At 42.5% G+C, this 17848-nt stretch overlaps 1 protein-coding gene across 1 annotated transcript in view; it reads left to right on the forward strand.

The window, feature by feature from the left end:
• Positions 1 to 17848, forward strand: part of SYT10 (synaptotagmin 10) — a 155619-nt gene that overhangs the window by 107081 nt on the left and 30690 nt on the right. The window lies entirely within an intron of this gene.

The following is a 17848-nucleotide window of genomic DNA, read 5'->3' on the forward strand; positions in this document are numbered from 1 at the left end:
GAGAAGAGAGTTCACCACTCATCAAAGTAGATTTCTCAGTTCTAATATTGAGAGCATACCCCATAATTTATAGCCACACAGGTCACTCAGTCATTTTAAAGACATTCTTCCTGCAAAATTGGTAGCCCTGCTATCCCTCCCACTAACCTCCATCCCATTAATTATTCTATTTAAAAAAAAAATGTTTCCTAAACTTTTCTAGTGCTACTTTCTTTAGGACCTTGAGAAAATATCAGCGATGGGCCCAATGGGAGACGTCCACATCAACAGTCAGTGATATGGACACCCTAAAAAGAAAAGGACCCTTCCACTCTGCAGTCTAGAAGTCTAGTCTGCATCACAGAATAAGTCCTGTTGAATATGATTAATAGAGTATATCCATAAATTGTGTATTTGGATGTCCTAAGTCAAATTGAAACGTCTGTGTTTTTGGAAGTTATTCCCACAAAGTTTCTGTGGTAAAGGGACCAAAGGCTGCTCCAAAGTCTGTTTCTGCCATTTATCTGCTTCTGCTGTTACCTAATCACCCTTAGCTTGACTGTCAGTGCCACAAGATCCCACCCTTATAACTTAGTATCCTGGCTGTTTTACCATCATCTTATCTGTTTAGGCTGCCAGCTTCCCAAACCATTCTGCACAATTTTGCTTTATTTGCTGCCCTGTAATACACTCTATTTTAGAGCCTGGTTCCGATTAAGTGGAGCTTTTGGTTTAAAAGAAAAGTATGTTTTTTTAATTTTATTTTTATTCATGCTTACCTTGGTGAATGCATCTGTCCCCCGATGCCTCTACACTGAGAATCAAGCGATCGAACACTGCCGATCTCTCGGTTCTCACAGCTCCCCAAGCAGAGAGCTGGTGACTGTCAGTCACAACTCTCTGCTCTGCCCCCAACTCGCTCACTGGAGTACTGAGATGTGGAAGGGGCCGGAGCGGCCGGCTCAGGCTCTCAGCAGCTGGCTGAGAGGTTAAGTCGGCCCAGGCATCTAGGTCCAGGGATCTAGGCAGTTCCCGACTCCATGGTCATGGTGAGCGCGCTGTCTGCTGAAAATGGGTCACAGGAGTGCAAAATCAACTGCACTCCTGTGATCCACAGGAGAAGTACAGCCAAACGAACTTTGGCTGTACTTCTCCTTTAACAATCCTGAACTTCAGAGGTCTGTGAATTTTGATAAAGTTCAGGCGAAACATGACTGGTCAATTTTCCATTTCAGAAATTCAATAATTTCTCGTGCCTAATTATTATTAGCTTTACCGTGACATGGATAAGTCAAAACATTCACAGGTCTATCATTGCCTTTCTACTGCACCTTTTGTGTTGGACATAGGGCATTGATTCACCCTTCACATTGAAGAACCAATAGAGGTTCAGTAGCAAGCAGGGTCAAGCTTTCCCTTCACAAGAAAATTGAAGAATTTCATAGAACTTCAGCTGCCTAGATCTTTGGGATGTTTTGACATGCGGTTTTCACTGACTATACATTTGATTTGTTGTGATTTATTATAGGTTTACTTTAAAGTGTTTCTAATCCCAAAATCTAAAATGTATTATATTGCAACTTACTATTCTGTAAATGAGGTGGTTGCATTCCTTCTCTGATCCAGGATATTTTTCTCTATTTTCCCCTGGTGATCCCCCCACATTTCCTGTCTTAGGGTGACAATGCTCTGTACTGTACCTATAGAGGAGCAGTGTTATCACCCAAAGACAGGACTACTGAACACCTCCCCCCCTTGTTTTCTTCTCTATTACATAGAGGGGAGGTATTCTGTAGTCATCAGGGCTCTCTGGGAACAATTTAACAGATAACTGTGCACTACAGGCAGACAGCACGGGGATAATTCAACAGATATTTATTTGCAGTTATTAAACATGTATAATAAAATTATTTCAATGGTATATTTAACAGACCTAAAAGGAGTTAATAAGAGGCATTTGTTGTTAGAGTTTAAATACACTTTAAATCATCTGTGTGTTGTTCCTTTTCTTTAGCAGGTTCAAGCAGAGTCAGTTCAGATCAATCATGTCAAAAATGATGTAACAATTTTAAAAGAGAAGTATGGTATTTTTTTTTTCTACTAATCATACTTACTAGGGATGAGCTGAACACCCCTCGGGTCGGTTCACACCAGAACATGTGAACAGACGAAAAATTTGTGCAAACATGCGAACACCGTTAAAGTCTGACACGAACGTGAAAAATCAGAAGTTTTAATTTTTTTTTTAGGCTTATATGCAAGTTATTGCCATAAAAAGTGTATGGGTACTGCCCCAGGGGACATGTATTAATGCAAAAAAAAAATTTTTAAATGGTCGTTTTTTCAGGAGCAGTAATTTTAATAATGCTTAAAGTGAAACAATAAAAATGAAATATTCCTTTAAATATCATGCCTGAGGGTCACCTTAACCTGCCTGTAAAGTAGTGCATCTTTCCCATATTTATAACAGTACCATAGCAAAATGAGATTTCTAAAGGAATAAATGTAATTTAAAATTCCTTGCAGCTGTAATGTATTGCCGGATCCCAGCAATATACAAAAAAAATCATTGAAAAAAACAACGTGGGTCAATCCCCCCCCCCCCCCCCCCCCCAGTCCATTACCAGGCTCTTTGGGTCTGGTATGGATATTAAGGGGAACTCCATGCCAAATTTTTTTTTAAAAAATTGGCGTGGGATCCCCCCGAAAGGCCTGGTATGGATTTTAAGGGGAACCCTACACCAAATTTTTTTTTTAAATGGCGTGGGGGTCCCCCCAATATCCATACCAGACCCTTAACCCGAGCAATCAACCTGGCAGGGGGCAGGAAAAGCGGGGGACGAGAGAGAGCCCCCCTTCCTGAACTGTACTAGGCCACATGCCCTCAGCATGAGGAGGATGCTTGTCCCCATGTTGATGGGGTCAAGGGCCTCATCCCCACAACCCTTGCCTGGTGGTTGTGGGAGTCTACGGCTGGGGGCTTATCGGGATCTGGAAGCCCCCTTTAACAAATGAGCACCCAGATCCCGACCCCCCTTCCTATGTGAATGGGTATCGGGTACCCCTACCCATTCACCAAAAAAAGTGTCAAAAAAGTAAAAACGACAGGAGACAGTTTTTGACAATTCCTTTATTAAAAAAAAGGGTCCCGCAATGTACATCTATCGTCAATCACAGCGTCTGACGGTCCTGAAAAAAAAGAACAGAAAAACTCTGCCTCCATGGGAGGCTTTCCTGCCCACTCTTGTCTTTTCACTTTGACAGCTGTTATATAGGCAATGGCGGGGCCACCCGGTGACATAAACGGGTGACCCCACCCCCCCCTGACATCACATGATGTCAGAAGGGGGCGGGGTCACTCGGTTACGTCCCCGGGTGGCCCGCCCTTGCCTGTATAACAGCTGTCAAAGCGAAAAGACAGCAGTCACAGGGAAGCCTCTCAAGGAAGTGGAATTTTTTCATTTTTTTTTTTCGGGCCTGTCGGACATCGTGATTGACGATAGATTTACATCGCAGGACACCTTTATTTTTTTATTTATTTTTTTTTATAAAAGAATTATCAAAAACTGTCTCCTGTTGTTTTTACTTTTTTGACACTTTTTTGGTGAATGAGTAGGGGTACAATGTACCCGCTACCCATTCCCATGGAGGGGAGGCAGGATCTGGGGACCCCCTTGATATAGGATCTGCCCTGGTTGCCAAATGCTCTAGGTATGCCCCTGGATGTATTTGCTGTTTCTCCACCTCCTTCTCCTCCAGACCATTCACAAAACACCCCCCCCCCCAGGGGCTTGGTTGTGTGAATCACCAGGAGAAGAAAGCAGAGACCTGACTGTTGAATAGGCGTCAATAGGACCTACAGCGTTTACACCCAAGGGATACAGAATTACTGCAAAACCTTACTAATCCCAGCATGTAAATGAACAAATTTACTTTCTGTACAATAAAACCAACATGTCAGGAAAGTGGAGGAAGGATGTGCCTTTGTGGCAATAGCATAGTTATTTGCTTTAACTTGGGTAGGTTTATTGTACCCTTAGTTGGACTTGAATAGGTGCAAACTTCCATTTACCACTCCTCTTCCATATATTAACGCAGCAGCACAGAAAAGGGAATAAGCTGCCATCACGTGAAATGCAAGATAACAAAGACGGAGTTGGTGCTTTTTTTTTTTTTTTTTTTTTTAATTATTACCCATTTTCATAACAGCTGAAGCATACATTACATACTCCGGGGAGCAACAATGGATCTAGAACAATGCATTCTCACTATTTTCCTAAAGTCGCACTCCTATAATACAATTAACAGTTAGGAAGATTCCAAAGGATAATATATAACGTCTACCTTTGACATCTTTTCATTCTCGAGGAACCCATATCATAATTACTTCCTGTATTTCATGGGAATCTCATGGTGCTGGTAATTGCGTTCAAACCCATGTGAAGCTGTTGCTAATTAATCTCACAAGTCCCAGGCCTGAGATTCGTGAAGTAAATGATATAGATCCTGAAAGTGGTATAAATGTTTAATGATGAAAGAAAATTCCTTCGTAAGTCTGTGATGACACAATAGAGCCTAATTCCAGACAGTTTGTTTTCGTTTAGTGTAGAGTGGGGTCGATTTAACATTTCTGGCAAATGTTAATTTCTGTCTGTAGGCAGGTGGACTTGTGTTTGCCTTTAATTCTTAATTACCAGTTTTGAGTCACTTCCTGAGTAGGCCCTCCCTCTTACCTATAAAAGGTTCAAGAGGAGTTTCTCCGGGGTCTTTTGAATAGAGGGCTTGTTCCTCACCACAGGATGGCTCTCCTGCACCTTGAGGGATGCAAGAGAAGGGACTAGTGGAGGCCTATTGGGACTATGAGCAGCGTGCTCTAAACAGTGCACCACAGCACCCCTCCTGGAACTGAAAGAGTAAACTTTAAACTTAAAGAATCACTCGGGGACTACATTATGCCAGAGAAAGGCCCATAGGTGTGCGCAGGCTGTTGCATTAGGGTGTGCACCCCAAAGCTCAAACACACACTACCGATCACTCACGATGTTCATTCAGAAAGGGAAGGGGCTGATAAATACATATTTACCGGCCCCTTCTCTCACTCATCCTAAAACATCCCACAGCAACAGCTGGCAAGAGAGGAGGAAAGCCGGCAGTGCTGTAGAGTGAAGGAGGAGGGAGCCAGGGCAGTAGGGGAAATCTGTGCTGCACAGGGTCATTAGGCCGGCAGTGCTGTAGAGGGAAGGAGGGGGAGCCAGGACAGTAGGGGAAATCTGTGCTGAACAGGGTCATTAGGCCGGCAGTGCTGTAGAGGGAAGGAGGGGGAGCAAGGACAGTAGGGGGAATCTGTGCTGCACAGGGTCATTAGGGTGTGCCTGGGCACACCCGGCACACCCTGTGCGCACGCCAATGGAAAGGCCCAATTCACATTAGGCAATGTAAAGTCATGGACAGAATCACTGCAATTCTGCCCACTATTCTAAATTGCATTAAAATATGCAATGTGCCATTATTCCCAATAAATCACGCAACAAAAATTTACAATTTCTGGCCTCATTACTGTTTAAGTAAAGTGAAGTACTGCATTACAAAAGATGGAGAGTTGAATTCAGTTAAGAGTGAAATTGTGTTAACTGTGACATGTTTAGTGCAAACCTGGTTGGCTATAAAGCTGGTGGTGGTTGGAGAAACAAAATCTTTCCCCTAGAGATAAGAGACTACCCCCTCAGGTAACATGTGGCAGGTGACTTGGTCTCCCATGCATCATGGGCCCTGAGTGTTTGGACTGACATTGAGAATTCTGACCACATATAAAACATGGGCCCATGTAAGGAGGTGCTCTGGGCATGAAGGACTGGGAGGGTGAGTTGAAGTAAGTGGCATCCATGCATTCGGTTCATGTGTGAGTTTGGCAGAAGAATCCGTAACGTGCCTGAAGCTCTGTTTGTTAGGAGGGATACTCTACTGCATGTGCCTGTCACGTGTATGGTATTGAGTGGACCTGCCTACATTTCCATGACCCTTATTGGGGAGAATTTTCCCCACTCCCTGTTCCCGTGACACCTGTAAAGAAATCAGTTTTAGGCTGGGTTCACACTGCTGCAGTGGCAGACATCGTATGTGATTTGCAGCGCACTGCTGTTCACATCACATGCGATGTCTGTGCTGTACGATATCAGCCATACAGATAGTATGGCTGATATCGCACCACATTCGGTCCAGAATCGGATCGCATGGGTGTTCACACCTATGCGATCCGAAAATGTCCGAATTGTCAGTTCGCAGTGCGATATGCGGGCTGAACTGGGGGTGTCATTAACATTGTATGACACTCCCCAGCAGTTCGCATATGGCAGTGTGAACTGCCGTGCGAGTTGGTGCGATGCGGGAACCCGCAGTAAATTCGCTGCGTTCCCGCACCGCAGCAGTGTGAACCCAGCCTAAAACACAGAAAGGCACAGAAAGTAATGAAAATCTTGTCAAAAGTAATACGCCTTCCCTACTTGTCTAAAGATGTGTTTTTCGTTGTTTTCTGTGTCCCCATTGGAGAGATTTACAGTTACATCTTATCATGTAACATCCAGACAAAGAAAATAAGTTAAAAATTAGTTTGTTGTGTTCTATTCAACGTGTCATAAAACTCTGCATTTGAAATACATCAAGGCTTCTTTTACATTGCATTTGTAAGCTGAGATGTCAAGTCAGCATAATACAATGTCCAAAGATGTAGATATTTCCAAGGTGTGAGGTCTTATTTGAGATATTTAAAGTGAATTTTTTAGTAACTTTTTCATCAATCTCCATGAATATTTTTAATTGCCACAATAAATTTAAAAATTCACATCACAATATCCTATTTTCCTAAGTTTCCAAGAAATTTTTTGAATAAATACCTATCCTTGTCCTCCATTCTGGTGAATTTGCTTAGGCTGAGATGATGTCATCAGTCTGCCGCAGGAAGAAGCATGCATTTCCTCAGTCTCCTCTCCCCCAGTGATCAGACTGAACATTGTAGTTTTGTAGTAAGTCACAAAGTGTCAGGCTGCAGCAGGACCTGATCTGTGTCAGACATTTTTGAACGCAACCAAGAACTGCATGGGCACCAGAATTTACATGATCATGTCTTGGCATCTCAGTCCAGGAAGTAGATGGTGGCCCTGGGTGAAGCCTAAATTAAGGTGGCACTGTCCTTCTGAAGAGAAAAGCAGATGTAGCAGTGGCAGCTGGTGCTGTATATTTTTTTGGGGGGGCAAACAAGACACTCAACGCCACCCCCCATCCCCTCCGGTCGGTTGATCGCTTGCTCAGTGTCAATCCCCCCACCCCTGCTGCTCGCTCGTCCATTTGTCCCCTCCACCAGCCCTGCACTTACTCCATCTAGGCAACTTCGGCTCCTTCCTGCTCGTCAGCTTCACCCTGCGTCTCCGGCTTCACAGCAGCTTCCCCCTCTGCGGGGGAAGGAGGAGAATCAGGAAGACAATAGCGAATATTAATTCGCTATTGTCACACAACTGGGTGGGCTCGGGCACAGTGCTCTGCGCCCCGAGCCAACCCTTTTCTGAAGTCAGTTAGAGCCTCTGGCTCTAATAACATGCTTTAACAAAAAAAACAAAAAAACCCATTGCAATACATGCGTCTGGCACCCTGCATGTAGATTAGGGGCTAGACGCATGGATTGGGGGGGGGGGCGCCCCTGTGCCCCTAATGGACGGGCCACCACTGAGATGTAGGCATTGTCAGCGGGAGTACTGTGATTTCTGTGAGAGGTAATAAATATCTGTAAGTGTTACACTTACACATTAGCTAGCATGCATGTAATTAGCATGGAAAAATAAATCTAATGCTAGGCCCATTTTATGTTGCTTTCATCTACCTCATTCATTAGTTTCAGCAAAGACAGATCATGCTTACTAATTACCAGGGCTTTTTTTCAGGGGGAACTTGGTGGAACTCAGTTCCACCACCTCTGGTTCAAACCCTTTGGTGCCTGCTCACCACAATCACTTGTAAACACAGAAGTCTGGTTTCTGTGTTTACAAGTGACAGCTCTGCACTCTGTATGTAATGCAATCCTGGTATTTAATGCCCCTTTAAGACCCTCCTACTGTTTTCGTGAAATTTGACTGAACACACCCACTATTTGATGTGATTTGGAGGGTGTGTGTGGGGGGAGGGGTTTTGTGGGGCCGTGGTTAAGTTCCAGCACCTATTGCTTGAGAAAAAAAGCCCTGCTAATTACTAACTACTAATGCCCATCCACTGCCTAATCTCACACACTGTCTACATAACAGTGCCAAACAGTGCCAAAAAAGAGAGCACCATGGCTATCTATCATTCTTTTAACTCTTTTACTGCCATTGATGTAAAGCTTATGTTGGTAGCAGTGCAGGCTTTTAAACACACACTTGTCAAGCTGACTGTGGCGATCCTTTATAGCCATCCCATTACTTCCTCACACTCCCAAAGTGACATGGGGGCTATTGGCTCCCTATGTAATATCAATACATATTAAAGGAGTTCTCTGATCACAGCATACATGTTCATGTTATAGCATTAGGAATGTAAAAAAAAACACAAACAATAGTTGTTTTTTGCAATGCAATAAGCTTACTTTAAAAATCTAATTTTGTGTCATGATTTCTGCCTGTCCGCTGACCACCTCTTTCCATAACTTCCATTATTCCCTGCATGCTTTGCAGCTTCTCCTCTGCTATTTACTTTCCATTTCTAAGGACTGCATATCCTATGGTACCTTGCTGCCTAGGGTTAGGGAAACGGGTTAGTGGAAATTAATACACAAATTTACATTCTAACCATAGAAATGCTTTAAACTAACAAGTACAAAAGAAAACAGCAAAAAACCTTTTTTAAGTTTCCCACTGCACATGGATACGTATACGTATGATTGGGGACACCTGAAATATGAAAATGGCTATTGCAATTATGTTTTGCATATTACTTATCACTGTGAATGCCTGAGTGAGAGCAATAAATCTAGGGCCAATATTAGTTAGTCATGAACACTGCGAGTTTCCTACAAGACACAACTGATTTTCTGAACAAGCTCAACAATATACAACAATTACTAACATATACACTTCTAGTCACCATGGTCACCAAACCACAAATACACTGCTGAGGATGTTAAACAGCTCATCAAATTGATTCTTACATACAACTACTTCATTTTCAACAATGACATCTATCTCCAGTTTATGGATACTGCTATGGAAAGTAAAATGGCACCCCAATATACAAACTTATTTATGGCTGACCTGGGGGACAAATTGCTGAACGGCATACAACAAAAGCCATACAGATATTATTGCTTTTCAGGAGGGATTTTGGTCCACTCATTTTTACAGATATTTTATAAATCCTTAAGGTTTCTTGGCTGTTGCTTGGCAACTTGAAGTTTCAGCTCCCTCCATAAATTTTCTATAGGATTAAGGTCTAGAGACTGGATAGGCCACTCCATGACCTTAAAGTGGATGTAAACCCAATTCATGAATTTTTTGCTTCATATATCTGCAGTGTTTTCTTATCTCTTTTCAAAACACTGTCTGGTAGCTCTGTTCTTCTGTTATCAGCCTGATAACTTCTAACAAGTTCTCTGTCAACTGAGATAAAAGCAGCCTGCGTTTTGTGTTGGGGAGGATGCTATAAATAGATTAACAGAGTCCTGAACTATTCAAGGAACATTTCTGAAAGTCTCTACCTATGAGGAGAGGGGGTGTGTGCCTTTTCGTCCATCTGCTGTCTTGGCTGTATGCCCAGGCTTCATTACAGTGCTGAACAGGAAGAGAAAATCTCCTAACACTATCTAAATGTTCTAAAGGTTATATAAAGCTGAAGACAGCAGATATACATGTAGAACTTATGTAGGGAGATTTGTTTCATCCCTGTATATCATCTGGGGCTGTTCTCTTCACTGGATATATGTGAGGGTTTACATCCACTTTAATGTGCTTCTTCTTGAGTCACTCTTTTGTTGCCTTGGCGGTATGTTTTGGGTCATTGTCATGCTGAAAAACCCATCCACGACCCATTTTCAGTGTTCTGGCTGAGGAAAGAAGGTTCTCATCCAAGATTTTAGAATACATGGTCCCATCCATTGGTCTCTCAATGCGGAAAAGTCAGTCCATACATTTAGCAGAGAAAGAGCCCCAAAGCATCATGTTTCCACCTCTGTGCTTTACTGTAAGGATGGTGTTCTTAGGGTCATGGTCAGCATTTTCTTCCTATTGAACATCCTATAGAATATTTATGGAGGGAGCTGAAACTTCGAGTTGCCAAGCGACAGCCAAGGAAAAGTGGATCAAAATACCAGTCCTGAGATGTGTGCAAACCTGGTAACCTACAAGACTACAACCACAAGAAACGCCTTACCTCAAACTGCATTTATAACATTGGTATCATGTGTTTTTTTTTTTTGGATTTTTGGTTGATATTTTGTCTCTATCATTTAAAATACACCTATGGTAAAACATATAGAGCCTTCATTTCTTTGTAAGTGAGCAAACTTACTAAATCTGCAGGGGATCAAATAATTATTTTCCCTGATGTATATCGATTATATTTTCATCATATGGACAGAAGGTGAAGAAAATCTAAAACAGTTTTACTCATTGATCAACATTTTTCACCCATCTATTAAACTAAAAATTGATTGTTTCAACACACTTGTCAACTTCCTCGACACCACAGCTTCACACTTCGATATACAGGAAACCGACAGAAGCAACTATCTCCACAGTTCCAGTTTTCACCCCAACACACTAAACAGGCCATCATACACAGCCAGGCCATCAGATACCACCACATATGTTCAGACACATAAGACAGAGATAAAAATCTAAGAACAGCAGACTTCTTTCATAAGAAAGGTTACAAGGACAAAACCATCAACAACAGCATAAACAGGGCCTTGAAAACCTGAAAAGAAAATCTCCAATACGAAGAGAGAAAAACAAATAACCGTGTACCTCTAGTCACCACATACAATCCAGCACTAAAAGGGATAAAAAAGATAATTAAAGATTTACAACTCATCATAACAGAGGATGAAACTCTGAAAGAAATATTCCAACAACCCACAATACAGGCTTTCATACAATAACCCAACCTCAGACATAAACTAATCAGCAGGAAAATTTATTCTGATTATGAAGTCACAAATAATGGAAGCAAACCCTGCAATAAAAAATGCTGCAAACTGTGCAACCAGATCAATCTATCTAAAAAGATCACACACACAAATAGGACCTTCAATTTCACAGGATCATACAGCTGTACCTCCAGTTATGTTGTGTACTTCATTAAGTGCAAAAGATGTCTCAAAGGATCTTATGTTGGTGAAACAGGGCAGAAGCTGCAAGCGAGGATGAATTTGCACAGACATACCAACAAGAAGCATAAAGAAGATTCTGCACACCTGAGGGACATCATTTCTCACAACTGAATCACACTATGGAAGACCTCAATGTTTTAATTCTTAAAGGGAATTTCAGAACTATCCAAGATAGGAAAACTTTTGAACCGCTACCAAGAAGGGTTCTTAGTTCTTCTTACTTCTATTTGACACAAAAAAATAATGACCTAAATTTAGATATAGGTTTCCTTACTCATTATCCTACAGTCCTCTGTGACTATCATTGCCACCAGTCTATAGCTCTCCCTCTGTCTTATCTCACTAACTACACTAGTTTTATTACTATTGCTATGAATCAGTACTGCTGGGACCTTGACGAAGGGGACATACCCCAAAAGCGTGTCCTGAAAAATTGTATGTGCAAATAAAAAGTATCACAGACAGTACTCAGTTGTCTGTTTATTAAGAAAAGGAAGCACACCTGGCACACCCCCTGCACAAGCCTATGCCTTCACCAGTCTTCCCAGTAGGGCCTGTTGTGTAACTTAAATAAATTAATAAATTAAATTGTACGTACAGATCCAGAACCACTTGACTTTTCGGACAAGTCCACCAAGTGTATAATATCGTTCCCTTCTGACCACAGCCTCTGAAGCACAATGTGGTCCTGGTCTTTTATCACTCAGTTCTCTGTGTAGAGCCAGTGGAAGACAGCTGCGGGATCGGATTGATGCTGCAGCCATCTAGGTGAGTATGTATGTTTGTTTTTTGTGTAAACCCACACTTCTCTTTTGAAGATGTGGAAGCACCTTTATACACATTTGCCATGTGTTTAGTTTTAGGGCTCAAAAATAAAGCTAAAATTGTATATATACGGTATATATATATATATATATATATATATATATATATATATACATACATACAGTTGTGCTCAAAAGGTTGCATACCCTGGCAGAAATTGTGAAATTTGGCATTAATATTGAAAATATGACTGATCATGGCAAAAAACTGTATTTTATTTAAGGATAGCAATCACGTGAAGCCATTTATTATCACATAGTTTTTTGGATCCTTTTTAAAACATAATGATAACAGAAATAACCCAAATGGCCCTGATAAAAAGTTTACATACCCTGGAATGTTTGGTCTTGGTACAGACGCAGAAGGTGGCACACAGAGATTAAAATGACAATTGAAGGTTAATTTCCCACAATTGTGGCTTTTTCAATCACAATTAGTGTCTGTGTATAAATAGTAAATGAGTTTGTTAGCTCTCACATGGATGCACTAAGCAGGCTAGACACTGAGCCATGAGGAGGTAGAAAAGAACAGTCAAAAGACCTGGCTAACAAGGTAATTCAACTTTACAAAGATGGAAAAGGATATAAAAAGATATCCAAAGCCTTGAATATGTCAGTCAGTACTGTTTAATCACTTATTAAGAAGTGGAAAATTAGGGGCTCTTTTGATACCAAGCCAAGGTCAGGTAGATCAAGAAAGATTTCAGCCACAACTGCCACAGGAACTGTTCGGGATACAAAGAAAAACCCACAGGTAACCTCAGGAGAAATGCAGGCTGCTCTTGAAAAAGATGGCGTGGTTGTTTTTAAGGAGCACAATATGATGATACTTGAACAAAAAAGAGCTGCATGGTCAAGTTGCCAGAAAGAAGCCTTTACTGTACAAGTTCCACAAAAAGCCTGGTTACATTATGCCCATATTCCCAACAACAGCTTGACATAAGAAATAATGGAAACTCAAATGATTCGTTCCACAACCATTTATTCATAGGTCCTTCCGTTTATAGTCCATATAAAAAGATTATAGCAATATAAGGTTGTGTAACCATAAAATGTCCATCCACAAATGGAAGCCTCCTCAAGGGGATTAGAAGCAAAATCCATCAGAAACTACAGGGTATAAAAGAGAAGAGAGGCGCCTCTAAGTGTAGCAATATGGTTACATTTAATGAAGATACAACATTTAGCAACTCACATGTTTGATGATTAAAAGGGGCACATCTAAGTATGCAGGCATCCAGGGTAAAGCTGTCCACACCATCCTCCTCACCGCTGGCTCTGTCAGTCTGCAATTGTGACCGGAAAGACTACCCTGCAGTAGAGTCATCTGAAAGCGTGGCTTGAACTGCTCGTGGAGCGCAGAGCGGAAGGGATGAAGTTGATGGCAGTTAGGAGGATGGTTTATGAGGACAGTTTTACCCCAGATGCCTGCAGACTTAGATGTGCCTCTTTTAATCCTCAACCATGTGAATTGCTAAATGTTGTATCTTCATTAAATGTAACCATATTGCTACACTTAGAGGTGACTCTCTTCTCTTTTATACTAAGTTGTGACATGACTCCACTTGTATATCAAGACATCGCTTTTATATCAAGTCAAAATTTATTTAAAAAATTTTGCTTGTCTTGCAAAACGCTCTCAAACCAAGTTACTCTCAAACCAAGGTTGTACTGTATTAAATATATAGTAGCATAGGTAAACCCAGCCATGACTGCTTCTCTTTAAGTGAAAAGCATACCTCCCGAAGGAACTGGCCTTAGAAAAACAAGCTCTACTGGGCAATGGAGCGATTGAAAAAGATATGAAATTGGATAGGAAATCTTGATTTATCTGAGCACGGCATGTAATTCAGCATCAATCCACCAGTGAACGTCAGGGAAATTCCACAAGGAGATAATATGATTTACATACAAATGCGCTCAGATTGAATTAGAAGGCGACCATATGTTTCTGTGAGAAACGCACTCCTCAATGTTTGCTGATAAAATATGCCCAGACTTTTCTATTTTCAAGCTGATTAGGAAATTATGAATGTTCTTCCAGGCACGAAGTTGGCAGCTGTCGCTGAAAGTTCCGCCACTTGTTGTTTTTCTTAAATGCGCTGAACAAATGTTATGCCTTTTGATTTTATTGAGATTGAACCCAAGTTTAACCACCAAGCTCTTATACCTGTTTACCTCTTATGGACCAGCGTAATCTTTATATTTCTACAATGAGCCTATTTGGCGACAACTTTGTCATTTATTAAAAGAGAGGCATGGCCAAAGCTTTTTTTTTGTGGGTCACAAGAGTCTGTGACCCAGAGACAGCTGATAGCAGACAATTGCCTGCTATCAGTTGACGAGGCAGAGCCGCTCCATACTCTGGAAGGATCCTGACAATATTGTTGGGATCCACCCATCTGCTGGATTAGTCGCTGGTTTCACCTCTCAGAGCATGGCTGAGAGCCGAAAACAACTGCATCCCATCCTCCCCAGCCTGGTGTTCCAATTAGAACTGGAGGAACAGAGCTGAGAGCGGTGACTTGTCAGTCACCGCTCTCTGCTCAGAGCAGACCAAGTACCAAGTGGTCAGTAGTCATGTAATTGCTCAGTTCTCAGTCTTAGAACCGATATGGGACCGATAAACTGTTAAAGCGCCTGCAGTCCTGAATTCTGGTCAGTTAACACAAATTTACTTATGGTAGTCCCATCTGCCAGTATAGTGAGGATATAATGCCTATTAATCTAGGGCAGTGGCGGCCGCTCATGCAGGGCGCAGGGGCGCCGCCCCCTAATCCATGCGCCCGGTCCCTAATCTACATGCAGGGCACCGGACGCATGGATTCCAATGTCTTTTTTTTTTTTTCAAAGCACATGATTAGAGCTGGAGGCTGTAATTGGCTTCAAAAAAGGAGGGCTCCGGGCGCATAGCACTGCGCCTCAGAGCCCACCCAGTTGTGTGACATTAGCGAATTAATATGTGCTAATGTCTTCCTGTTTCTCCTCCCAGCCATTCAGGAAGTGATTGTTAGGATCACGAGTCCTAACTCCTGATTGGGGGAGAAGCGACCGCCAGGACTCGGGAGGAGATGCATGGGAGGTACCCGCCGAAGCCACGACCTGGATGGGGTAAGTGCGGGGGCGATGGGCGAGCGATCGAATGATGGGGAAGCGGCGATCGAGTGAGCGCACGGGGGGTGGGTTAAGCGGTTGGTTGGCTGGCTTGCTGAAGGGGGGGCTGACTGGCTAGGGGGGTGTTGCTGGCTGGGGGGGGGGGGGCCCAAGAAAGCCACATGCACATGCTTAGATTTTTGGATGACCGAACGTCCGTTTTTGTGGCATGCTAGTCTCATGTGAAGAGGTTACTCACAATGCGAAAATTTTCATACGACAGAATACGTCAGAAGTAAGGTGATGTGTTGAATAGTTTTGTATGTATTCTTTGGTTTCTGAGCATGCGTAATCTTGCTCTTACGATTTTTTTCGTCCGAAAACCGTACTGATTAAACGAAAATCGGACATTTCATTAGTACGACAAAAATTTTATAGTCTGCACATCCAGCTTTTGTCTGAGGAAAAAGCGAATTCGGCTGTCGAAAGCACCATACTAACGATCTGAAAAAAATTTTAGTTTTAGTCATCGTATTTTAGTTGACTAAAATCTCCAGTACATTTTAGTCAAATAAAATCATTTTAGTCAACTAAAATAAAATGTGTTTAGTTAAATTGTAATGCATTATTTAAGCATTTCTCTTAAATTTCCAAACTCATTATATACTCCTGGAGTAAAAAAAATCTAATATCATGTTATAATTTATGGTATTAAGGTTTGAACAAACTCACAGATACAGATTTAGCTACTCTGGACGGTCTGAGGAGGCCTGTAATGCTACAAAGTGCTCTGGACGGTGGTCTGAGGAGGCCTGTAATGCTACACAGTGCTCAGGGTGGTGGTCTGAGGAGGCCTGTAATGCTGCACAGTGCTCTGAACGGTGGTCTGAGGAGGCCTGTAATGCTACACAGTGCTCAGGGTGGTGGTCTGAGGAGGCCTGTAATGCTGCACAGTGCTCTGTACGGTGGTCTGAGGAGGTCTGTAATGCTGCACAGTGCTCTGGGTGGTGATCTGAGGAGGCCTGTAATGCTGCAGAGTGCTCTGGACAGTGGTCTGAGGAGGCCTGTAATGCTGCACAGTGCTCTGGGTGGTGATCTGAGGAGGCCTGTAATGCTGCAGAGTGCTGGATGGTGGTCAGAGGAGGCCTGTGTAATGCACACACAGTGCTCTGGACAGAGGGGACAGGGAGGCCTCAGACCTGCTATAATTGTAATGTACTACAGTACACACTGAGTTTGCTCTGCTCTGCTCTCTGCTCTGGACCTGGGTGCCTGGCTGGTGGATGTGTGTCTCGTGACTCTGTAATGTGGGACAGTCTCGTCGGGGACTCGGGGGAGGCCTGGCTGTAATGCACAGTGCTGCTCTGCTGCAGTCATCATGGTGCACACAGTCCCTTGCTTGCTGGGAGCAGAAGCAGACGGAGCTAGTTCATGAGGGTTCATGGCCCTCCTTGCCATTTTCGTCCCGTTTTCGCTCGTTCACAAAAACGAATTTGATTTTCACCATAGTTTTCGTCAGTGGATGAAAATGTGCTGTACTTTTTGTTTAGTTTTCGTCACTGTAAAAATGCCACTGATGAAAACTTTGACGAAAACATTTTCGTTGACAAAATTAAAACTGCAAGCGGGCGGATGGAAAATTGAGATGAATGGAAGAAGAAGTCCTGAGAGTGCGGGAGGGTCTGTTAATATGTAGGAGTTCATAGAGGTACAGAGGAGAAAGGTTATGAAGTAAATCTCTTTAGTGGAGAGAGCAATTAGGTTTCCCATAACTTTCTGTCCCATGGACAATGGCCTCCAAGGCTAACAGAGAGGATGATTCTCCGTAGTGGGGACACAGACAGCAATGCACACAACCTAGAGGAAGAATAAAAGTGCCACACCTAGGGATCCACAACCAATAAGTCATCACACTTCAGCAGCCAAGCTATGCAATCTTCTTCAGGACTAGAAAGACATAGACCAATTGAAAGTAACATATAATAAAGGTACATACAAGGTTCAAAGTTAATACAATATACCGTAACCAAAACTGAAGTAAAAGTTTTGATGTTAGACACACTTTTAGGCAGCGATATAAATAATACCTACAGATGCTGGATGACCAGTTTTTATTGTTGTCCTCTGTTTTGCTTGTATCTTTTAGGTTACTTTGCAGTAACGCAAAGAAGCAGAATCCCCTGTAGTATAATAAAGAGGAGCTCCAGTTGTTTCCATATTTATTAAAAATCAGCAGCTAAAAAAAGTGTACCTGCTAACTTTTAATAAACACACACTCAGATCTCCCACAATCCAGCGATGTGGTCACCTGAGACTTCACGCTTCTCTTCCTTATCTCTCTACGGTGCCGGCATTTCAACTGTGGGCAACCAGCTGTGACAGCTTGTGGCTTCACAGCCAGGTGTGCACTGTGCATGTGTGAGTCGCGTTGCATGTCCTGAATGGTCCAACAACCATCTGTAACCTATGATGTGTCCCAAATGACTGGAGGGAGGGGGAGAGGAGAACTTCTGCTCAGATTGCCTAGGCGATCCAAGCAGAAGTGGGAGTAGGTACCCCCCAAAAAATTACATGACAAAAGTGGCAGGGGAGGGGGGTAAGAGTA

This window comes from Aquarana catesbeiana, linkage group LG03, assembly GCF_042186555.1.
Source record: "Aquarana catesbeiana isolate 2022-GZ linkage group LG03, ASM4218655v1, whole genome shotgun sequence".
NCBI lineage: Eukaryota > Metazoa > Chordata > Amphibia > Anura > Ranidae > Aquarana > Aquarana catesbeiana.